Raw genomic sequence first — 26,439 nt, 5'->3', positions numbered from 1 at the left:
TTAGGTAAGATAGAACTTTTTTTTTTCCTTCCATGAGCAGAGTTAGAACAAACACCTTTGCTTTCGCATTGGGTGGATGTGAACGTGGATTAGGGGGACAGTCTAAGTATCCTGGAAGAAACACTAAAAGGCCTCTGGCAGAAAGTGGTTCTTTAGGCAGGGAGACAAATCAGTAAGGAGGATGCACATCCAATCTCATCAACCCTTTAACTTTTCAATATGTTTTGGACATTTAATTTCATGCATCATTTTCAATCTTGTGTTTCTGGTGATCAGATTCCCTCCACAGATTAGCACCAAGCAACACTGAAAGATTGACGACTTGCCTCTAGAAAATTTATTTCAGTTATAGGATCTCCTTGAAATGTTGAACAAGAGGCTATCATACAGAGTCTGGTTATATTATTCAAGTCATCAGCTGTGAAATTAGTGTATTTAGTTTAAATCACTCAGTTTTCCTCAGAGGCTCTCTCTTTCATTCATGGAGATTTCTGTAAATCATGAATACGATATCACAAGTCCCTTACAGATCTAAATTAATTGGCTTTATTGGACCAGTGTAACATACATAAGAACATTATTTTAGAGGGGAAAAAAAGTAAGTAAAGACATCAGACTGGGATACTGCTTTGTTAGATAATTAAGGAAAATGTTCTATTGCTGAGTCATTGCTCCTCCTCTTGTATGTTCCATTTCAGTGAACCACAAAGCCATTCAGCCCACAGAAATAAAGAAACCTGTGAATCTGCTGCGAATCTGATCACATTTCTCTCATGGCTTGTCTTCCTACACTTAAATATTAAGTCCAGTAGTTTAAATTTCTGAATATTCCTCAAATCTTCATCATTTCCCACTTTGTCCAACTACTATTGATTTAGTCTCTTTCTTGCTTTGCTTTCTGCTGTGGCATGCTGTTTCATCTTCAGGTACAGTCTAAACTATCTTCAACAGTCTAGCCAGTGAACTTTTAAATTATTGATAACATCAAATTTAAAATATTTCCATTGTTTCTTATGACTTCTTTTTTCTAAACATTTCTCATAAAATATAGGGTGATCTGGCACCATGTATCATATCTTTGAATTCTGCTGTTTTCCACTTCCTCTCAACATCTGTCACACTTCACTTTAGGCATATAGAACATGCTATTTCATGAACCTCTGACATGTCAAGTCTTCCTGTTAATTGATGATAGAGAAAAGACTGTAAAACAAAACACTACCTTTCCCTTATTTTTTAATTGAAACATAGTTGGCATACAATATTGTGTTAATTTCAGGTGTAGTACATATGATTTGATATTTGCATACCTTACAAAATGATTACCATGATAAGTATACTAACCATCTGTCCCCATGCAAAATACAAAGTCATTACAATATTGTTGACCACATTCCTTATGCTGTATAGCACATACCCGTGACTTGTTTATTACAAAACTGGAAGCTGTACCTCTTAATCTCCTTCATCTACTTCAGCCACCCCTTCAGTCCTTCCCTCTGGCAATGACCCAATTGTTCTCTGTATCCATGAATCTGTTTTCATTTGCTTTGTTTGCCCTGATTTTTAGATTCCATGTATGAATGAGATCATGTGCTATTTCTTTCTCTAGACAAAGAGAGATGCTTATTTCATTTGGCATAGTACATCTAGATTCATCCATGTTGTCACAAATGGCAGAAATTTTCTATAGCTGAGCACTCTTCCATTGTATATGCATACCACATCTTCTTTATTCATTTGTCTATTGGCAGACACTTAAATGCATCCATATTTTGGCTGTTGTAAATAATGCTACTGCATTAAACATTGGGATGCATACGTCTTTTTAAATTAGTGTTTTTGTTTTCTGTGGGGAAATACTCAGAAGTGAAACTGCTGAATCATATAGCAGTTGTGTTTTAAATTTTTCAAGGAAACTCCATACAGGTTTCCTTAGTGGCTGCACCAATTTACATCACTTGATACTGTTCATTCTATGACTACTATATGTATATAATATAAATACATAAATACACACATACATAAATACATATGTGCACTTCAAATATTTTCCCTATGCATATATAGTTGCCACTATAAAGATGAGGAGACTACAAGTCAGAGAGGTTAACTAATTTTCTGAGCCTAAAATCCACCCACTAAATAGCCAAATATCAAAAATGTAAGGATTTAAATTTACATTTTCTTACCCCAAAGTTATTACTACTTCCAGAATTTAATATTTTACCTAGCATTTTATTTCTTACAATATTTCATAAAAATTGTTCTTTCTTGCATATTATATTTTTCTCATTCTAGGGTTTCCTGAATTATTAATTCTCCCAGACTTTGTCTGGAATCAGTTCAACCTTTTTCACTGCCTGGCTTTATTTTAGGCAATGTTGGGCCCTGATGGCCAGTGTGATCCTCATGCAAGTGGAAAGCTGCCATTTCTCATTAGCCCCTGCTCTTTATCACAAAACCAGCTCCAAGGTTAAGCAGTGTACAGAGTGAAGGCTGAGGTTTGTCCTTGCTTTTTGCATTTGATGGAACATTTATGAACATGAACTAAAACTAGACATTCGCTATTATTTTACTATTCTAAACTAAAGGAAGAGTATAATTTAATACAATCCCTAAAGTAATATATTTCAGGTATACATACCATTATGATAAAATCACACTTCATTAGTTCATTAGCTATAAATTAGGAAAAAAGGATACTCCTGCGTCTTTACAGGGTAAATCAGATTTGTTATAAATGCATTTGCAAGCCTGTTAACAATAAGCGTGTTACAGTTAAGCAGTCTATTAAACTGGGTGTAACAAAATATGGTAACCTTAGGAAATCAGGATGATTGCCTCAAGAAGGATGTGGATGGTGAAACACTGGAAAAAGCATTAAATCTGAGGTTACTCCTTTAAATGCATGCAGAGGCCATTTTATGATTTATCAATCATAAAAGGCTGCTCTGGGTCTACAATAGAGAGCAGTAAAGACTGTAGTGAAGTGAGGAGCATGTGTCCTTATAGATGTGGCAGTTGTAGCTTATTAGCACATGTTGCTAGCACTGTAAAAATTTGAAGTTTTATAGGAGAAACCAGAAATTCATATTTCTCTTAAGTCTCCCAATTTTTGAATGTTGTAAGTGGATTCAATTTCTTCAGAAAAATTGAGACCAAATCTGACATTTGTGATGCTTGTACCAGAGTAGAGTTTAAAGTTGTCAAAAACTGTAGAATATAGCTAGTTTCCTTTCAAAAGTCCACAAATATTCATAAGCATAGTAGCCAAGATTTGTATATCATATATAAGCTTGAGGTAAATCATAAGGCATTGAGTCACCTCTGATTTTCCTCATTGTAAAAATTTGTGCAATAGGAGCTATGAAGTTTTGATTATATGTATGGTAAGCATAATTGGATACATTTTTTAAATAGAGGAAATATTTGACAATTCTTTAAGATATTTAAACATCTGATAGTTAGAATTTAAACACTTATATTAAAAGCAACCACAGAAATGTGACTAGCAGAAAACAAAAGCAAAAGATAAAAAATTCCAATATAAGAACCTCAGCTATCTATATAAGATATAAAACCTACACTGTATATGAAACTTTTATATCTAAGAACCTATGCCTTTAAAGTAATGTTTTACATTATAGGAAAAATAATCTGAAATGATATTTGCCAACTGTTTAAAATTTCTGTATGCAGCATTTGGTGTGTGCATTTTAATTATTTTTCTTATCTGTATTTACTATTTTTTCTAGCTATATCAAAAAAATTTTCAAATTCTTAAATTGCTTTTTACTATTTTTATTCTAATTAATAAATCATTGAAACTATAGCAAGTGCTTCCAAACTCTGAAAATGAATACTTAGAAAGAGACAAAACCTAACCACTTGTGAGAAAATTTTTATTTTAAATAGAGTGAGTCATGCAAACTGAGTTATGTCATATCATGAAAGACACTTCATAAATACTAAGGCAGAATTTTGCATTCCAGCATAAAAGCATGATGAATTAAAGTCATGTATATGCAAGACAATTTATCGGTGCTTTATCTCAGGTTACCAGAGGCCACGGTAAAAATGGTAAGAATAATTGCATAGAAAATATCTGAAGAGCCAGACTCTCAGCCAGAGCTCAGCCATGGGAAATTTTACAATTAAAGGCTAGGAGGAAAAATACCACTGGAATGATTATGACATAATAGAACAAGTGTTCCCTTGGCTCCTTATGGGGCAAGAGCCAAAGCCTGGATACTCCTTTTTAGCACATTTTGAGAGCTCTTTCATAGTTCGGGCCTGTGATTGAAGGGTGAAGTGGATATGCCTTCTTTACTAGCTGTGGAATTCTAATGGGCCCAGTGACTCTGGGAATCATCGGGAAAAGCATAGCTGTTCCAATTTTTTTCCCCTGGATTCTAAATATGCTTTCTAATGAAGGAAGACAGCGAGTTCAACATGTTCAAAACCTATGGCATTTATGTGCCAGACAGATTTCAAAGCACAGAGGTACCTATAAAGATACTGGAATGAATATGATATCAAGGCAGCACCGAGAATGTTCAAGTGGACCATCTACACTGAGTGCATCATGAATCTTCAGAAAAGATTTGGAAGTAACTAACAATTTTTCTGAAGGCAATGGCAACCCACTCCAGAACTCTTGCCTGGAGAATCCCATGGACGGAGGAGCCTGGTGGGCTGCAGTCCATGGGGTCGTGAAGAGTCAGACACGATTTCACTTTCACTTTTCACTTTCATGCATTGGAGAAGGAAATGGCAAGCCACTCCAGTGTTCTTGCCTGGAGAATCCCAGGGACGGGGGAGCCTGGTGGGCTGCCGTCTATGGGGTCGCACAGAGTCAGACACGACTGAAGCGACTTAGCAGCAGCAATTTTTCTATGTAATCTAAGGAAATTTAATTGTATTTTTTTGTTTGTTTGTTTGCTTGCTTGCACAAGAGATTTGTTGCCAAGCACCAGACATAGACTTCTAGGTATTAGATGGAGTGGGTGACATAGGCCATTTAAACTAACCACCCCTAAATCTCTTGTTCATAAACTCTGTTAACTAGACTTGTGTATATTTAGTGGCTCAGTGGTAGAGAATCCACCTGCCAATGCAGGAGATCTGAGTTTGATCCCTGGTCCAGGAAGATCCCACATGCCATGGGTCAACTAAGCCAGTGTCCACAACTATTAAGCCTGTGCTCTAGACACCATGGACTATAACTACTGAACTCACATGCTGCAACTACTGAAGCCCGTGTGCCCCAGAGCCCATGCTCCACAATCAGTGAAGCCCCCGCAGTGAGAAACCCACACGCTGCAACTAGAGAGTAGCCCCCACTCACCAGCAACTAGAGAAAAGCCTGAGCAGCAACAAAGACCCAGCACAGCCAAACAAATCAATAAAATTATTTTTTGAAAAGAATGAAGGAGCAAGAGATAGAATAGTTTATAAACTTTAAACAAGTCCTAGGAAAAAATATTGCCAACTTAAAGTTATGTGACCTTACAAACTAATAAGAAGGAATTTTTAAAGCCTTATAAAATAAATAATGTTAGATAGCATTGTGTGCTCATTTTGCATTTGGTATTACAAGCATTTCACTTAATTTATATAGTTTATGGCTAATAAAATCCTAATTATATTGGAAGAGTTTACTCTTTTTTTCTTTTTTTTTTAAGATTTAGCAGTCACAGTCAGACTGTGACCCAAGGTCACAAAGTGAATACATAAGCAGAGCCAAGGGAGGCTGGTCTCCCTTCCTCCAGAACATGGACTCTTTTCACAACAGTATGGTAAAGAATTGTAGGGGAAGGTTTGACTATAAAGAAAACATTGATAGCATATATTCAGCTCCATAATAGATATTCAAAATGGAATTCCATTTAGTAAATTTTTTGAATATTCACTTTTTACACAGAGACTTTTATACAAATTACAACAGTGACAATACATTAGAAATCTGATATGATATTTTCACTAGAGACTGATTGGTTTTGAATCCCATCTGAAGAAGTTTTACCCATTAATCCACAACAGAAATATCAAAAAATACGATTACTTAGTAACAGTTCTGTATATCTGCTTGTGCCCAAGGAAACCACAAGAAAGGTTTGGGAAAGAGAGTATTAAGCACTCTTAACTTCTCACAGCTCCTGGAAGAAAAAGATCTAATGACTCTGGGAGACCTCTTCACAGGAGAAGAGCAGCGATACCTCGTGTAGAGTCCAGAACTGGACTGAAGATTTGGATTTTTTGAATGCTATCAGTCTCTGGATTGGCCTCTGTTTACCGAGCAGTTATATGGGCTGTCACATTAGTGACTGGATGTTCCTGAGCCATTTATTTTCACCCATTTTGAACTCAAACTGTAGATAGTGTTTTCTTTCCTCTTACACACGTACATCAGTGTAAAGACCCAAAATATGAGTCTACTCTTACACATGTGTTCTTTTTGACATTAGGATTTTACGTTTTGCTTTCTTTGGCTGTATTACTTCAGTTACATGAGAGACTAAGCAAGATATTGGGACAAGAGCACCTTTTTTATATTGAGTAGGAACTTTTTTAATTTTTTTCACCCAGCCTCTTTTCTACCACACAAATATCTTTTTCTTTCCTCCTGAAGCTCAAAGCTCTGTGCTTCTCTGTTCATTAATTCATTATCTACTGAATAACACTGGAGGGAGCAATGTGTTGCTCCCCATGGTGCTTTTCAATAAATAATGAAAGTAACCAGATAACTGGGGCTGGCTAACACCCGAGAGGAGTGAGGAACTGAGAATTTGTGGAAGTCACTGGATTGTTTTTTGAAAGGAATTTTTTTTTTTTTAAATTGGTTCAGTGCTGCAGCTTTGGGCTCCCTTATATCCCATCATGGGGTTCCATAAGCTTTTAGATTTAAGTTTTATTGAGGAACACAACTGGGGACTTCTCAGGGATACACACTGATCTTTTCAACTGCACGGGTTGTGAAATTGGTGAGGAAGGAATGCCAGGAGGGCTTTCTGAAGCCACAGCATCAGCTGAAAACAAAGCCAACAGACTTGTCTGAATCAAAGGAGTCATGCTTTTGACTGATAATAACCGTAGACTGAATTTATTCATAGCACTACAACCAAGAAGAGGTGTTTATGTTGACTGGGCTCTATTTGCAATTTTTTTGGCAAGAACCTGTCTGTTGGTGGGCATTTCTACAGTAATCACATTCTGCTCATTTAAAAGATGGCATCATGATTTGTACATACTTAATCAGAATATATTTTACTATGTTAAACTTGATATATAAAAGATGTTTTCACCACACTTTTTATCTCTAGAATTCCACTAGAAATTAAATAAGGATAAAGCAAACAAATTGATAAGAAATTAGATTAAAGAGAAGCATCTGCATTTGCAAATTCCTCTCTCTGTGCTCAACATCTACTCACCTTTTCATGCTTTATTTATCATGAATAAAAGGAAAAACTCAGTAGGAAATTTTGAGGATAAAGTAAGAGGAGTTGCTAATATACACCTTTGTTTTGAAATAAGACTGCACTCAAAACTTACTGAGGGAAATGATAGACACTCATTTTTGTTCTGAGAAACAACAAGCAATTGAAGACACATACATAATTGTCTTTTGCTACTTACCTTAGCATTGTACAGACCTTAAAATCATAGTTTGCTTCCTAAAACTTACAAACAATTTGATGAGTTAAATAAAAGATCTATTTTTCCTGTCTTGGTTTTTGGTTGAATTAAAATAGCAACCAATACTTAGGTTCCCATGTTAGATCAAATTATGTAACTTCAGACTGTTCCTTCTGGGAGCATCAACACCACCATCACCATCAGCTTCTACTCCTCACCCCTGTAACTTGCACCTTTAATTTCCCTAGAAAGAAATCTCAGCAAAAATAGAAGTCATAAGTCAGTATAACCTAGGGAATGTAAAGCATTTCCTGAACGTACAACATATTGAAATGTTGCCCTGAGAATTCTGCTCTTGTTTCTGAATAAAAATCCAATGTACTCATATTGATAAAAAGCTTTGATTTTTCTCAGTCTCAGCAATAATTTTCCTAAGTTGATATGGATGGGGAGCATATGGGGAAGAGGAAGATATAGGTGTGACTCTTCTGTCACAGTTCTAAGGTCATTGGAGATTATACAATGATTAAAAACATGGGCTTTTAAGAATGTTGATTTGTGTTTGAATTCAGCTTTGTTGTATACCATGAATGAATTACTGACATTTCAAGTTTTATGTTTCCATAATCTAAGTGGGGTGAAATCCATCTATCTGTATGATTTGTGTTAGGATTAAGACTAATTCATACCAAAGACCTAGCACAGATCTTGGACAACATCTAGCAAACAACACAACATCTAGCAAATGTTCAATAAATTATAGATAACATTATTGTTCTTTTAGTATCCTTTTAGAATGTTGTTAATTCACTAGTTTCAGCTAACAATCTGAAATATAAAGACACTTGTCTTTTTAAATATGAGCTTTAAATTATTTATTATTTATATATTTATGTTTTAGAAATAACTGAAACAGTGATTTCTTTATTCTTAAAATGCCTATTTCCTTGTCATATCTACAAGAACAGAAGTAAGATAATTCTGCCTTTTTTCCAAGCATTTATTACATTTGTCCTTTTCAACATTAAGTCATAAAAGTGATTTATGTGAGTTGATGGTTAAAAGCTTTAGCTTAATTTCTCAAAATTAAACAATCACTCAAATCTATGCAAATTGAAATGAGCCAATGTGATGGGAGGTGTAAAATGCTAACTACAAGTGATATTAAGGAGGCTATTACTTTAATAAATTAAATACTGATGCTATCAGCTCTGTTAACAAAAGACATTTAAGAACAAACTTTTTTCACACTTTGTTTATCTAATCCTAGATAAAATGTGGCAAGTAACTAGCCCAAATTCAGCTCTTACCACATGGCTTCAAATGGCAACAGTTTAAAAAAAGAGACACTATTTTAAAAAGTAACAAATGTTGCAATCAACTGCATATTCCTGTCTTTTGAAATATATGATGTTAAAATGTACTTCATCTGGTTTTCATGTGTTCATCTCTTGTATGTATCACAAAATTTTTATGTAACAATACCATAACAACATTGTACTAGAAACAGTTTTATTCATTTTAATAGCTTATCATGATACTCTTTCTAGAAAAACAGCCATTTTGATGGCTAATGCAAAAAAAAATATATATATATATATATAGGATGTGAACATACAAGCAGCTCAGAGCAAACTCTTTGTCATGTTTGTCAGGAACTGAGAGGTACAGTCAGAATTCTTGGAGCTCAGGGTAGATGGAAATGTGTGGTTCCTCAGTGACAGATGTCATTAGTATTCAAACTTGTGGTGAGTGATAAAAACACTATTTGTACCAGAATTAGTTTAGATTTCTTCGAATATTGTCACCAAGGAAATAGTTGAATATTTTTCTTTTCAGAATCTTGAAGAAATTCATGGGGAGAAAATACCCTCAAAATAAATTTTAATTATACATATTAAACTTGCTTCTCCATTTTCAAGGAAATTCTATAGCAATTAATCAGTAGATTTTTCAGAGTTGTCAATAGCCTAAGAGATAGAAATTGAGGAATGTTAACAGCTCTCCTGTGTTTGGGATGAACTGTCACATACTGTTCTATAGAGGCTTACTCTTATTACCAGAATGTTCTAGTTTCTTGAACATAATTTTACATAGCTTGGCCCAATGCAGAAGTTAACCAGGCTGGAAAATGAAATCATGTCTGAGAATATACAAAGGCACAGACACACTTCTATAGTAGTTAGGATAATTGCTTTAGTGTGTTTCTTCTTAATTCCTATCATCTACCTCAGTGAATGAGCATGTCAAATAAGATCTAAACATTTTCCATCATACTGTTAGTAATGCCTAAGAGCAAAGGTGTCAAGAATTCTTTCGTGTACATACGTAGGAAAAACCACTGATGCTCATAAGACATTACCAAAGTGATCATAAGAACAAATGTTAGAATTCTTAAACTTATTTTAAAAAGTAAAAAAAAAAAAAATTCTTTACATGGTCAACATAATTGCAACAAAAATTAAAATAAAACATAACTTAGGGAAGTGTTATAGAAAAAAAATCAAAATACATACATCACAATTTTCATAAACATCATTCCAAATTCAATCATCATATGAAAGACTAATTGCCTAAAAGACACAGGTATGTGAGAGATTTTTCAGTTTATTGTCAAAATAATGTAACAGCCCCACACATTCTTTTAAAGAAAGAAAACAACACTTCCAGGAAGACATGAGTTGAAGAAAACAAAGTTATAACTGACTTTATATATCTTAACTGAGGCGCTGATGCATATTTTTAAGTGTTTTTCATATTCAAGTTTTGTCAGGGGATGTTCAACTTTACGGGATCCAATATGTTCTTATTTTGTGTGCTGTTTCTGAAGGACTCTTTCCTTATCAGTTCCTAGAAAACAGGAGCAAGCAGAGCTGCACGCAGTTCTCAGGACTGAGATCATGAGAAAGGGCACCTGCTTGGACTCCCTTCAGAGACCTTACTTAAACGTAATCTATGCAGTTATGCCCCTCTTACTCAAGATATTGATGCTTTCTGGCCCTTTGAAGATTGTTATTTGCTTGGCTTCATTTTTGCTCAATTTTTTTTACTGCCTAAAGCTGCCTTGTATAAAGATATATAAACATGCATTCCTACAAATAAAGCACCCTTGTTTCACTCAAGACTTGGGTCCCCTGCGTCCCTGTTCCTGTCAACTCCAGTTCCCAGGTCCTGATCTACAAAGACCGTGACAAAGTTTTTTAATTGTATTTTAAAAAATTTTTATTGCAAGATATTTGCTTTACAATACTGTTTTGGTTTCTGCCATACACCAACATGAATCAGCCACAGGTATACATATGTCCTCTTCCTCTTGAACCTCCCTCCCAACCCCCACCACATCCCACCCTCTAGGTTGTCACAGAGCTCCCTGTGTCACACAGAGGATCCCCACTTGCAATCTATTTCCTAAAACTAAGATCATGGCATCTGGTCCCATCACTTCATGGGAAATAGATGGGGAAACAGTGGAAACAGTGTCAGACTTTATTTTTTTGGGCTCCAAAATCACTGCAGATGGAGATTGCAGCCATGAAATTAGAAGACGCTTACTCCTTGGAAGGAAAGTTATGACCAACCAGATAGCAGATTAAAAGCAGAGACATTACTTTGCCAACAAAGGTCCGCCTAGTCAAGGCTATGGTTTTTCCAGTGGTCGTGTATGGATGTGAGAGTTGAATTGTGAAGGAAGCTGAGTGCTGAAGAATTGATGTTTTTGAACTGTGGTGTTGGAGAAAACTCTTGAGAGTCCCTTGGACAGCAAGGAGATCCAACCAGTCCATCCTAAAGGAGTTCATTCCTGGGTGTTCATTGGAAAGACTGATGCTGAAGCTGAAACTCCAGTAGTTTGGCCACCTCATGCAAAGAGTTGACTCATTGGAAAAGATCCTGATGCTGGGAGGGGTTGGGGGCAGGAGGAGAAGGGGACGAAAGAGGATGAGATGGCTGGATGGCATCAACGACTCGATGGACATGAGTTTGAGTAAACTCTGGAAGTTGGTGATGGGCAGGGAGGCCTGGCGTGCTGCGATTCATGGGGTCGCAAAGAGTTGGACACGACTGAGCGACTGAACTGAACTGAACTGAATTGATCTATTTTACACAAGGTAAAGTATTTGTTTCCAAGCCAGTCTTCTAATTTGTCCCACCCTCTCCCTCCCACACTAAGTTTTCAAATAATTAAGATCAGTAACAGATTTCTTTTCACATTTAAATTAACTGAAACAGCATTGTAAGTTAACATAACCATAAGATAAAATGCTTTAGTTATTCAAGGAGATATTTTGTGAGACAGGAGCAGTGGAGAGGGAAGGAAGGAAGGAAGAAGAAAGAAAAAATGAAAGTTATCTCCTAACCAGGTATGTTTGATTAAGAAAGAAAAATATCAGTCAAAGAAAATATTAGCTTTAGGTTTTATAAGATGATTAAAGAAGAGAATAAACCTTGAATTTTGAAAGATTACTTAGCAAGATATTACCTTTTAACCTTTTTCTGTGTATTAAAAACTAAGTATACAAAATAAATCTTATTTTATAACTTTCTTAAATATAGACATCATACATTTAAAAATATTTGTATCCTGCTTTCTCAACCTCACCTGATTGCTAATGCTTAATATTAAAATCATGTATTTTTCTCTTGTTTCCTCATAATTTTCTATTGTTTCCATGAAATAAAACCAGATACACATAAACCAGTTGTATTCTTTTTGTTAATGGCCCATATATTACACAAGATTTGATCCTGACAGGCTATTTATTGTTGGCTTTACTCCAAGAATGGAAAATGTTACAACACTGTGAAAAAACTTATATTTTGAGAAAGGAACACTAAAGCAAAGAAAAAATAGAAAATAATTATATTGCAATTGTATTATCCTTCAAAATATGCATGGAACATGCTTTGTTAAAGTCAATACAACTCATTATACCAGAAATTTGTTGGAATTTATATCCTGAACTTTGTTGCCGCTGCTGCTGCTAAGTTGCTTCAGTCGTGTCCGACTCTGTGCGACCCCATAGATGGAAACCCACCAGGCTCTCCCGTTCCTGGGATTCTCCAGGCAAGAACACTGGAGTGGGGTGCCACTTCCTTCTTCAATGCATGAAAGTGAAAAGTGAAAGTGAAGTTGCTCAGTCGTGTCCGACTCTTAGCGACCCCATGGACTGCAACCTACCAGGCTCCTCCGTCCATGGGATTTTCCAGGCAAGAGAACTGGAGTGGGGTGCCATTGCCTTCTCCATCCTGAATCTTGTTACATACACCAAATGTTTGTCAGACAAAAATATAAATAAAAAGTTGACTTAGAAAAATTTAAAAACACTGATAAGATATATTTATTTCATTTTCTTTATATGATTGGAAATTATTCTACTGTTAAGTGCATATAAGCATAAGGTTCTAGCGATCATGCTAATGATGGTATTATAAGTACAGGTGATAAAATCCATTGTTGGTGTTATGATGAAAATGGGTGTTCAGTTAATTGCTCCCCTCAAAAGCCTTCCTTTATCAGTCAACAAGAGATTCATGGCCATTTGCAGAACTAAAGAGGCGTTACTTAGAAAACCAGTTTAATGGGGCAGACAACAATGAAATAGTCTTTTAGTTCACTTCAGTTCAGTTCAGTCGCTCAGTTCTGTCCAGCTGTTTGTGACCCCATGGACTGCAGTGTGCCAGGCTTCCCAGTCTATCACCAACTACCAGAGCTTACTCAAACTCATGCCCTTTGAGTTGGTAATGCCATCCAACCGTCTCATCTTCTGTTGTTCCCTTTTCGTTCTGCCTTCAATCCTTCACAGCATTAGGGACTTTTCCAATGAGTCAGTTCTTCACATCAGGTGGCCAAATTATTGGTGCTTCATCTTCAGCATCAGTCCTTCCAAAGAATATTCAGGACTGATTTCCTTTAGGATTAACTGGTTGGACCTCCTTGCAGTCCAAGGGACCCTCAAGAGTCTTCCCCAACACCACAGTTCAAAAGCATCAATTCTTCAGTGCTCAGCTTTCTTTATAGTCCAACTCTCACATCCATACATGACTACTGGGAAAACCATAGCTTTGACTAGACTGACCTGGGTTGGCAAAGTAATGTCTCTGCTTTTTAATATGCTATTCTAGGTTGGTCATAACTTTTTCTTCCAAGGAGCAAGCGTCTTTAAATTTCATGGCTGCAGTCACCATCTGCAGTGATTTTGGAGCCCCCCCAAAATAGTCTCTCACTGTTTCCATTGTTTCCCCATCTATTTGCCATGAAGTGATGGGACCAGATGCCATGATCTTAGTTTTCTGAATGTTGAGTTTTAAACCAACTTTTCCACTCTCCTCTTTCACATTCATCAAGAGGCTCTTTTGTTCTTTTCTTTCTGCCACAGGGGTGATGTCATCTGCATATCTGACGTTATTGATATTTCTCCCAGCAATCTTCATTTCAGCTTGTGCTTCATCTAGCCTGGCATTTCACGTGATGTACTCTACATATAAGTTAAATGTGCAGAAGTCCTTTAAAGGCTTCTTAAATGACTATTGTAGTGATATTTTATCCCTTAGAATCAGACCCGTAATTATCGTGAGATGTCCAACTCCAGTTTAATGGAAATGGCAATAATAATGCTTTGTTTCCAATATCTTCAAACAATTGCAGTGAATACATACTGCATACACATGTACAGATATAATGTAGCTTAGATCTATATATGTTTAGTACCTAGCCGCATCTAACTCTTTGCAACCCCATGGACTGCTACCTGCCAGGCACCTCTGTCCATGAGGATTTTCCAGGCAAGAATACTGGAGTGTGTTGACAGGCCCCCTTTCAGGAGATCTTTCCAACCCAGGGATCAAATCCAGGTCTCCAACATTGCAGGAGGATTCTTTACCAGCTGAGCTACCAGGGAAGTTCTACTAAACGTATTTCTTTAGAGTTCTAGTATTTAAGGTTTACATTTATCCCACTATTTTACTTATCAATTTAGCAAAATATAATATATGAATAAATGAATGTGTTAGTTGATCAGTTGTGTCCAACTCACTGGGATCTCATGAACCATAGCCACAAGGCTCCTCTGTCCATGGGATTTCCCAGGCAAGAACATGAGTGGGTTGCCTTTCTTCCTCCAGGGGATCTTCCTGACCCACGGATGGAACCTACATCTCCTGCATTGGCAGGCAGATTCTTTACCACTAAGACACCTGGGAAGTACTTTCATATAAACAAGCTATTTATTAACAGTGTGCTAATTTAGACATTATTGAGAATGGTATATAATTTGAAATTATATTATTTTAATAAGCTCAATAGACTCTAAAGCTCTTGATTTATAAAACTTCTAATTCTAGCCCCACTTTGAGTAGGTGCAAAGCTGTATCTTATACTTAACTGTTGAGCATTTAAACCCTGGTTCCATACTCTGAGACGTTATATCCTAATTTTCTCCCCATGCCATCCTTAGCCACATTGTGTTTGCTTATGCATAAAGCACTCACATCAAATGCTCTCCTTTTTGTGTATGTAAGGATATAACTTTTTTATCTTTTGTTTACTTCATAGCTATAACACACTTCTTTATATAGTCTGACAAGTAGGTTGGACTTCTGTATATTGTCTCTAGCTTCACTCTGAAACTATTATACATTATATTTCTGTTTTATAATGTTAGATATCACTGAGCATTTCATATCAGCACAGGGTACCATTTGCCAAATAGTGACTTTATTATTCTACTGTATCATAAATTTTCAGCTATCTGTTCTTATTTGGAAGAAGAGGAGATTAAAAAGTGATATCCTTAATAATTTTCTTGAAATCAAATTCTTTCTTCATATTATTCTCTTTTTTCTATTATATGCATGGATTATTTAAGCTGATTTTCACTATAAAGACACCAATGCCTACATCAGTCCTTAAAGATTTTTTTTCAAAGACTGGATATAAAATGGGACACTATTTCTACTTCTTCTTTGATATAACAGAAGACAAACATATGAATCCTCCACATGTTAATAATTTTACCAGTTATTATCAAAAGGAAAGAAAACAGAAATAGCAATATAATAAACAGGAGAACTTAACAAAACTTATATACCGAAAATGTTCTTATGACCCTGGTCTCTGACCTCTATTTTCTCACTTCCTTCTGCCATCTCTAATCTGTATTTATTTATACAGGTAGCATTAATGATCTCACAATCCTCATTTATTCTATGAAATTCCTTCTTTAAAATCTAAAGCCCAGTATCAAAATTTATTTAAAACAGCATTTTACCCTCATCTTAGTTGTATAATCTGCAATTTCAGAAATTCAAAATTAAATCCAAATTTTTATATTAAGAATTACCATCTCTTGACACTTCATCAAAAATTCTTAGGGAGACTGAAAGATAAACCAGTCTACATGGACCATGCCCCTGCTAGCAAAACCTTTTCTTAAAAAGTCAGTAGATAGTAGGCAAGTCATTTCAAACCACACGATCAACTTTTGGGGTAAGATAAAGCCAGTACCAGAAATTTCCAGGAGAGAGAAGTAAACCTATCATAAACTCTTCCAAAACTCTGACCCACAATATAGTGATATGATCAACTCCCTATAGTAATACTTCTGCAATCTCAAAAACTGTCAAAAGTTAGTGTTCACCTGTGGTGGGCATCAAGATTTTAGCCAGTTTGTCCCTAGTCAAGGGGCTCTTAAAAAGTCCTAGATCATACCTGGGTATATATCCAAATTTTTTTATTCTATTTTAATTTCATCATATCAATCTCTTCTTCCTTTCATACTCTTGAATTATACTTAGTTCAAAAAAAATCTTTGTCTAGATTTTACTTTACTCCCTCCTACTCTATCCTCAGCATTCCCAAATCGGGCTGAGAAGACCTGATGTTCTATCTTTTTCAAGAGGATTGTTTTGCTATTCTTCACTTAGTCTCAAGCTTCAATCTCCACTATTGTTTACTTTCTAGTCATTGTTGCATTTCCTGACATGAGTTGATTGATAAATTGGGTCCCTGTGTATTGTTCTTGCTTGACTCTGAAACCATGACCCCTTTGGGTTTCAAGATCTGAAAACTGTCACTTATAACTAGACATCACCATCATTACGATATATGAGTAATAATCATGACAATAATAATAACTAAAATATACTGTGTCTACTATGTGCCAGTCACTGTGCTGGGTTCTTTGGATGCCTTAGCTCATTTAATTCTTGTAAATGTGTGAGATGTGTATTATTGTGCTCATTTTTGTGAGAAAGCTGAGTTTCAGAGAGTAAGTGGTTTAAATAAGTTCATACAGCTAATAATGCTGGAAAATATGATTTGAATACAGTAGTTTCTGACTCCAAATCTCAATCATATCACTTTTATCATTGTTTTCAGTTTTTGCCTTACATGATTTTTTCACCCCTACTCATTAATCCTAACTCACCACTTAACAATCTTGGTTCTAACCATATGCTGTACATCACATGTCTTATTTATCAACTAGAGTTACACTAGGAGTTTTTTCAGTTCTGATGACCATTAGGGGTCAATGAAATAGCAGAAGCAGAATCATTATCTTGATTTGTTTTTAAAGTGATTCCTTTAATCCTAACTACTGTTTCTGGGGGACAAATTTAATGAAGCTATGGTATAAACTCAAGGTAATGTTTTAAAATTATAGATCTTTCTACCAAGAATAGCTTCCTCGATTTTCTGTACCATTCTTAAAATTAAAAGCAGCCAAACCTAAAACAATGTTCTTAATCTTAGATCTTCATCTGGCTCTTGTCCATGTAATTAGTTTGCATTCACATTCCCCCATTCTCCCTCATTTTCTTCTTTCCCTACTCCATCCAAAACTAGCTCCTGCCCTCTCTTTTTCAAATCAAAATATTCTTGAGCTTTTTCATCACTATGTCAGCAGAAGCTCTATCAATCTGTATACACCCAGATGGCTAAGGGATATTTTTAGATCATTTCAATCATCTGCTTTTTGCATCCCCAATGATTGAGTTTATAAGAAGATTAAATTTTATGAATTGATTTTGTTAGATAAGAAGTTATTATAATTACATTTTTTCTTTCAACTGATTCTTATAACTATGGTTGCTTTATTAATAGAATAAGATGATTTACTTTTGTATAGTTTATTCATGAAAGCAGGTTAAGGAAGACAAGGGGAATTGTAATTATTGTCTATTGCAAAATGGAATGATGCTAATATGGCCAAAATACAATCAGTTTTATGAGGCATGAGTTCAATTCCACTGAATCAATTCCACATGCAAGGGCACAGGTGTAAGTAATCAGTAGTATCTACCTCTTAATAGGACTCATATTCAAGATTCTAATCTCAGGCTTTATGACTTAAAATATGCAAATAGAATGGTTTTTAGCTCACACTTTATGTGATAAAATGACTAATTCAAGGATATGTCATCAGATAAAAGATCAAAGGTAAAGAACATAGTTTCCAAATTAACCAAACTTCTAACATAATAGAGATTGTTATGATCAAACGCATTTTATTTTTTGATAGTGAGAGTATATATGAATCGAAAATCATTTAAAATAAAAGATATAAGACTATTCAATACTATGCAACACCAGGAAGTAAAGTACCTAACAAAAAGGTGCAGGCAAAAATAAATTTTATGTAATCAGTATCCAAAAAGATCATTTAACAAGATGCATTACAATTTGATAGACAAATCATTTAAAAACATTTAGTACCCTCTGTCTCTGACTGTCCTGTCAAAATTTAAATGTCTTAAATTTTTTATGCTAATTTTTATGGAATAAAACTATAAGCCAAATCCAAAAAGAAATAGCAGCATGTATTTAAAAATCCAGTTTCTATCTGGTGTCTCACAGCTCAGCTTTTGTTTCAAGATGATATTTTAAAGTTTATGTTACATGGAGATGTCATCAAGTAAAGATCCATAAACACACATAGACTATGTCACATTATGCATTTATGCTCTAAACATTCATTTGAGAAAGCCAGAAAGAAACATAACTTTATGTTCACTTGTTACAGAATCAACTACTATAATAGATACAGCATTATGTCCATTGAGTCAAAACAAACAAAAATGCTCTTCTAAACATTTAATGAGGAATATGGTAGAGAAGTCATATATTTAGAAATAATTATTTTTAGAAATCTTTGAAAACTTTTTGTAATATGGCAAACCAGAAAGATACTGCTAAATCAGCTATAAATCTAGAATTCTTGCCTTACTGATGATTCTTTAATCATCTCTCATGTCTTATGTATTTAAGTTTTACACACATACAAATAGTTATGTAAACTTATGTATATATGTATATGTGTGTATGTAATACATACACTGCATTATTTTCTTGTTCTTATTTTCATAAATAAGGAAGCTTAACATAGGAATTATTACAACATACATGTAGAGAAGATGATCTGCTAATTCTATGAGTTAGCATATTCTAATTTAGAAAATATATCTGAAAAAACTTAAAACAATATTTAAAAACTTAAAAATGGTTGCACAGCTTTGAAATGTATAGATTATCAAAAATTTCAAGACACTTTATACTTATTCTTCTTAGTGTGAAACAAGGATGGATATAGTTTTTTTTCTTTAATAAAACGGCTATTCTTTACTTGAATACAGCAAACACCAGCTTTAGAAAAGGCCTTTTATGAACTTCAGAACTGTAGGATATTTGCTTAATAAACTAATGTAGTTTCCTCACCTAATAAAATCAAATTCAACAGTAAAATGTCCAACATTTGTCATACCACAAGGCATATAGGGTCTTAGTTCCCCAACAAGGGATCAACCAGCATCACTTGCATTAGAAACACATAATCTTAACCACTGGCCTCCCAGTCAACCTTATTTTTAAACAAATAATATAAAAATAATATTTAGAAATTACAGATGTTGATATTTTAATTGTGAAAGATAAGTTATGTTTAAATATGTGTTATAAACCACGAATGGTGGCAAAAATTGAAAAATTTTATGGAGAAAGACAGCCTCTTCAATAAATGGTGTTGGGAAAAATGTTCGGACAGCTACATGTTAAATTATCAAACTAGAATACTCTCTCATACCATACACAAAAATAAAAGCAAAATAGAATAAAGACTTATATGTAGGACTTGAAACCATAAAACTTCTAGGGAAAAAACACACAGAGTACACTCTTTGATAGGGGTCTTATTAATATTTTTTTGGATATGTATCCTCAGGCAAAGGAAACAAATGTAAAAATAAACAATTGGGACTGCATCAAACTCAAAAGCTTTTGCATAATGAAGGAAATGATCAACAAAATGGAAAGTCCACTTAACTGAATGTAGGAGAGAGTCATTCAATCATGTCTGACTCTTTGCAACCCCATGAACTGTACCAGAATTCTCTGTCTATGAAATTCTCCAGGCAAGAATACTGGAGTGGGTATCCATTCCCTTTGCAAACAATATACCTGATAAAGGGTTAATATCTAAAATATACAAAGAACTCATACAACTTTATATTAAATAAACAATCCAATTAAAATATGGAAGCAGACCTGAATAGATATGCTTGCAAAGAAGACACACAATGGCAATAGGCACATTAAAAGATACTCAAGATCACTTATCATCAGGAAAAAGCAAATCAAAGCCATAATGGGATATCACTTCACACCAGTCAGAATAACCATCTTCAAAAAGACAATAAATATGTGTTGTCAAGAATGTGGAGAAGGGGACCACTAGTGCAGTGTTGGTAGGAATACAAATTGGTGCAGCCACTGAAGAAAATAGTATGGAGATTTCTCAAAAAATTAAACATAGAACTACACATGATTCAGCAATTCCACTCCTGAGTACTTATCCAAGGAAAACAAAAACACTAATGAGATAACACATAAACACCCAAGAGTTTCCCAGTTGGTACCAGTGGTAAAGAACCCGGCTGTCAATGCAAGAGACATAAGAGATGTGGGTTCAGTCACTGGGTCAGGAAGATCCCCTGGAGGAAGCTATAGTGACCCACTCTAGTATTCTTGTCTGGAGAATCTCATGGACAGAGGAGCCTGGTGGGCTACAGTCCATAGGGTTTCAAAGAGTCAGACACAACTGAAGCGACTTAGCATGCATGCATATGCACCCAATGTTTATTTGCAGCATTATTTGCAATAGCTAAGATATGGAAGCAACCTAAGTATCAATCAATAAATGAATGGATAAAGAATATAATATGTGTATGTGTATGTTTGTGTATACACATACACACATGCAGACATGCACACACACACAAAGGAATATTACTCAGCCATAAAAAGAATAAAATTTTGCCATTTGCAGCAACATGGGTGGACCAAGAAGGCATCACACTCAGTGAAATGGGAGAAAGTACATATAATTCCACTTATATATGGAATCTAGAAAATAAAACAAATGAACAAACATAAACAAAACAGAAACTGAGTTATAGATACAGAGAACAAAAATGGTATCAGATTTGTGGTTACCAGAGATGAAGGAAAGAGGGAGAATTGAATGAAAGTGGTCAAAAGGTAAAAACTTTCAGTTATAAGATAAATAACTACTAGGGGTGTAACATGTAACATGATAAATATAATTTACACTGCAGTATAGGTTATATATGGAGGCTGTTAAGAGTAAATTCTAATAGTTATGATCACAAGGAAAATTTTTTTTCTTTTTCTGTGTATCTAAATGAGATGATAGATGTTCACTAAACTTACTCAGATAATCATTTCATGATGTTTCTAAATCAAATTATAAGTCTATACAACTTAAACTTCTATAATGTTGTATGTCAATTATGTCACAATAAAACTAGAAGGAAAAAAAGAAAAGTAAATTTTAAAAGATATTTTTTTAAAAAGAAAGAAAATTGAACAACTTTGGAGGAAACAATTTGGCACGTAAATTAAAAGCATTAAAACTATTTGTTCCTTTTACCCAGTAATTTCAATTCGTAAAAATCAGTCTAAGAAAATAAATGTAACCACTTCCCCAAATTCAATGCACAGAGAGGCTCAATTTCATAAAAATGGATAATTAGAAAACATAAAGCTGTAAATGTCAAACATGTGGGTAAATGCTAAAGGAGGTGAAGTGTTTCCTTCTTTTATTTGGTGATCACAAAACATGTCAAGCAAGAATCATAAAACATATCAAACAAGAATCACAAAACATATCAAGTAAAAACACAGGAAAGACTCTAACCCTTAATCTTTGGTGAGTGAAGCCACTGTGGTCCTTCCCTGTGTTCACATGATCCAAAAAAATGGGTGTTACCATTGGTGGCCCATTTCCCTCTTTATTAAACTTGATTCTCAGGACCTTGAATGAACCTCCCAATAGGAATAGGCATCTGTATTTACTAGGGATGGAATCCACAATCACTGTCTCACCCATAACCCCATCTACCACCTCTGTCCTAACTCCTATTAGAATCCAAGGAAACTGAATAAAGAGGACACTCTCCCTCCTTCCAAATCTCAATATACTTGGCCTATTCTCATTCTTCCATAGGATAAAAATCAATTTAGTTTCTTCAATGAACTTAGACATATAAAAAGTATACATAGACACATAAAAGAGATCTGCCCAGGAGCCGCAACTACTGTGCTACAACTTCTGAGGCCTGCGCACCCCGGGGCCCAGGCTCCACAAAAGGAGGGTCACTGCAGTTACAGGCCCATGCTCCACAGCTGGATACCGGTCCGCACTCTCCGCAACTAAGAGGGGGCCCATGCGCAGCAAAGAAGATCCAGGGCAGCCAAAAAGAATTCTTGTTTTTTTAAGTGGTCTGCTTAATGCCCAACCATACTAATGAGATTCATAGTTTTATTCTCAAATGGCAACTCTCCATTCAGTGGTCTCAAATTTATGGACCTAAAAGAGTAAAGAAAGATTATAATTCATTTGATAAATTTATTTTTGTGGGTGATAGATGTCAAACACCATTTTAGAAACTGAAAATACAATGCTGAACCAAAAAGTTGTTTACTCAAGGAGTTTATTTTAATGCATGTAGAGGTACTTCACGACTACATGTAATGCCAAACTTTGAAAGGGGATTTTTTATTTCCCTTGTCTACATTTAATTTCACAAATGCGTCTTCTATATAAAATTCTAAAATGGCCTAAGAGTAAAATATTAAGAATAAAAATTTAAACACAATTTTTATAATCCTATTAAAATCATAGGAATATTTCCTTGTTTAAAATGATATTTATTATTTCATGTGCCAAGTTCCAAATAAAATAGTTTTAAAGACAAAGAAGAAACTATATATGTATATATGTGTGTGGTAGTTACGACACACACACATATATATATATACATGGTAGTTTTATATATATATACATATAGGTAGGTATATATATATACATGGTAGTTACTTTATAGCTGCATTCCATTGTGCTTGCTATAACAGCAAGCACAATGGAATACAACGAAAAATTACAATCTAACTGTTGGCTACTAGTCAACCTAAAATGCAATCTTTCTGAAAAAAAAAAAAAGTAAGAGATTGTACTCCTTTCTCTGTTGCTTAAACTTTTGTTCAGCGAACCAGGCATATAACAACCAGAAAACTAGACGGTAAACTTATGAATGCTGTATCTTATATAAGAAAGGTTTTTGAGGTGGTCCATCAATTTACAGTTTCTATAGACATTTATAGATTGTTTTTCTAGGAGAGCAAACACCAAATGTGGAAGGCAGGTAATGCCTGAGTTGGGTTGGGAGATAGCTATAAGAGAAGGGCAGTTACTACTGCTAGCAAAAAGTTACCTGGCATTTCTTGTTCACATAAATTAAGCACCCAGTATAGCATAAAAACAGGAAGAGCCCTGACAGTATTCATGCTAATAACTTTCTTTTTTTTTTTTTAATATCCTTCCAGTTTAGTGTCCTAGAATCAGGGATGGAAATTAAACAATAGCCCATTTCAACTCATTTCAGTAAAGTTATACTAGATGAATGCCTGCTAGGCAGGGAGTATTTGATAGAACTTTGTAATATCGCTTGACATTTTTATTTTAGTTTTAATAAAGATTTTTATCTAACTTAAACATGTAAAATAAGAATGGCAAATCACCAATTGGAAAAATCCTGGCCTAGATAAATCTCTTTTCATCACAGACTGATTAAGTAAAACAAAAATCTAAGATTTTATTGTTAAAAACTCACTAAAGGGCATGAAAAATGAAATGGTTTCCTAAAGTCTCAGTGGAAGATCTTAACATCTGAGATAAAACACTTAACTAAAAGAACAACTTTTCAAAAACTCTTTGAAATTCTTAACTTAGTGACATGGGATTCATGAAAGATAATCAAAGTCATAACAAAAGGTGAGCTGAGGTTTAAATATGATTATATATGACAAATAAGTATTTCAAATCAAAAAATGATTTAAGAAAATTAAATCCTAAGTGCAGAATTCAACTTTTAGTAAAGTATATTACTGACATAGAAGAAGAGTTGAGAAATTCTTCTCAAAATTCAAAGTTAAGGAATAGAGACATGAAAAAAAAAGACATTTAAGGAGATATATAAGTGAAGTTTAAAATTTAACAATTTTGCCTAAATACAGGCAACCAGAAGTAAGAATGACAGAGAAGTAAGTTTCTAAAATATCCAAAGCAAAAGATCTGAATCTGTGCACAGAGAGTGTATTATAATTGCTAGGGGGGAAAAAAACCAAAGTAAAAATGTATCAATTTCAAAGATGAAAGCAAACTCTTTAAGCACCCAACTATAAAATAAAGCAGGATGGCCTAATTTTCACCTGTAAGATTACTTTTTTATAAAGCAATAGGGGAAGAAATTTAGGGCATAAGAATTGTTATTCTAAAAACACCCCTGTTAAAATTTAATCAACTAATGACAACTATTTCATTTACTTTAAATAATAAGTATAACTTTTGCTTCCAGATATGATGGAGTAGTTTGTGGTACACTGACGCTCCTTTTGAGAGCAACTAAAATCGGTAAATGTATATACAAATATGTGTCTTTATAGGCTTTAGGGAGCTAATGAATCAACCTGGAATAAAGGAAATGAGATTTCCCACAGGAGAGAACTATGAAGAGACGAACTGACATTCTGCAGCACTTTTCCCTTGAGGTGTTTTCTGATTCTGGACACTAGGCAAGAGTTGGACAATCTGGATTTTACCTGGGCAAAGCTCTCTTTTGGGAAGCAGAGACAGAATAGAGTTTTTTAGTTCACTTTGGGGGCCATACAGATTTGAGAAGCGACAAAGAGAGGAATGAGAATTTAGCCTAATGTGAATTGAGGAATGAGAGCTGAGCCATCACTAAACCTGTTTCCTTCTCAACATTTGCTGGAAAGTAGTTGCCTGGAAAATCCCATAGATGGAGGAGCCTGGTAGGCTGTGGTTTACGGGGTCGCTAAGTTGGACACGACTTAGCGACTTCACTCTCACTTTTCACTTTCATGCATTGGAAAAGTAAATGGCAGCCCACTCCAGTGTTCTTGCCTGGAGAATCCCAGGGACAGGGGAGCCCGATGGGCTGCCGTCTATGGGGTCGCACAGAGTTGGACACGACTGAAGTGGCACAGCAGCAGAGGTACATGGGGAGTGAAGGTATCTAAGTAGCCTCTGGAAAGCAAAGCAGTGAGTTTGATAGTCAGACTGAGACAGGATTGGGGTCAAGAATCTTTCATGTAAGGAACCTCTGGTGAAACCAGGTGGAAGTCCTGCAAGGTCTAGCCCATACATGAAGTCAAGTCAAACAGGATGGTTGTGGGAACTATAATGAGCAGCAGGGTCACAGCAGCATTCACAATGGTTCATGTTTCTTGGGTTGAAATAGCTAACATCTTGTGTAGTTTACTAGCATTTTATTTGCAGTGTAAATGAAAAAAAAAATCTTTATAGAGGCATTGTTACCCAAAAACTCAATTTGCTTCTTGGTGAGTATTGAGCCAAATGACACAACCAAGTCAAAGTGTGTAAGAAGGAAAGATTTGTTACTTCCAGGCAGTAAAGAGAACACTAGAGATCTCTCCCGAGGCAATATCTCCCTGAAGAGCAAAACTGGGGAAGTTTTATGCTAAGAGTACATTTGTATTCATGAGGGGGCTTGAGTAGAGTAGAATTCACATAAGGTCAAAGGTCAACAGAGCCTTTGACCTGAGCCTTAGTTGACTGAAGTCAAGAGGGTCAGAAAAGTTCAATATCATTATTCCCTAGGTTCTGACCAGTCTGGGGTCTCAGCATGTAATTACCATCCTCCACCTGGGTGGGGGCCTTAGTTCCTACAGAACTCAAAGTATGTATCATATCATTATATGTCTTGAGAAGAAACTCAGACTGTTTTATTGCTAAACTGTTGTTTCATGATTGCCTTTCCTTTGTTTTGCCTTCCTTTGTTCCCTTAAGATCATTAACCACTGGGCCCTCTTCAAGGAAAAACACCATGGCTAGACTTAGATCACAGAATAAGCTAGGCTAAAATGGCTTCTCTTATGTCAAGAAAGCCATGCCTGGTTCTCATTCTCCAGGGATCCCAAATGCCATCTACTTTTAACATTTGTTTGGTTTCTGCAAACTGAGAACTTGAATCACCACACACGAAATCATGCAGGATGACTGTGCACGAAGAAAAGGGAAATTCCCAGACTTTTCAGAAACTACTGGACTAGGCTCTGAACTGATATTAACCCCTTAGACATGATGTGTTTTTTAGTTTGCCATTCAAGTGGGCACCAGCAGGTTCAGTTTATTAATGAAGTTTTTTGGCTTAGGTTCACCTCATGGTAGGTGCAGAGAGATTCCA

This window comes from Odocoileus virginianus, chromosome 6, assembly GCF_023699985.2.
Source record: "Odocoileus virginianus isolate 20LAN1187 ecotype Illinois chromosome 6, Ovbor_1.2, whole genome shotgun sequence".
Classification (NCBI taxonomy): domain Eukaryota; kingdom Metazoa; phylum Chordata; class Mammalia; order Artiodactyla; family Cervidae; genus Odocoileus; species Odocoileus virginianus.
The sequence above is the reverse complement of the archived record's forward strand: the minus strand, read 5'-3'. Positions refer to the sequence as shown.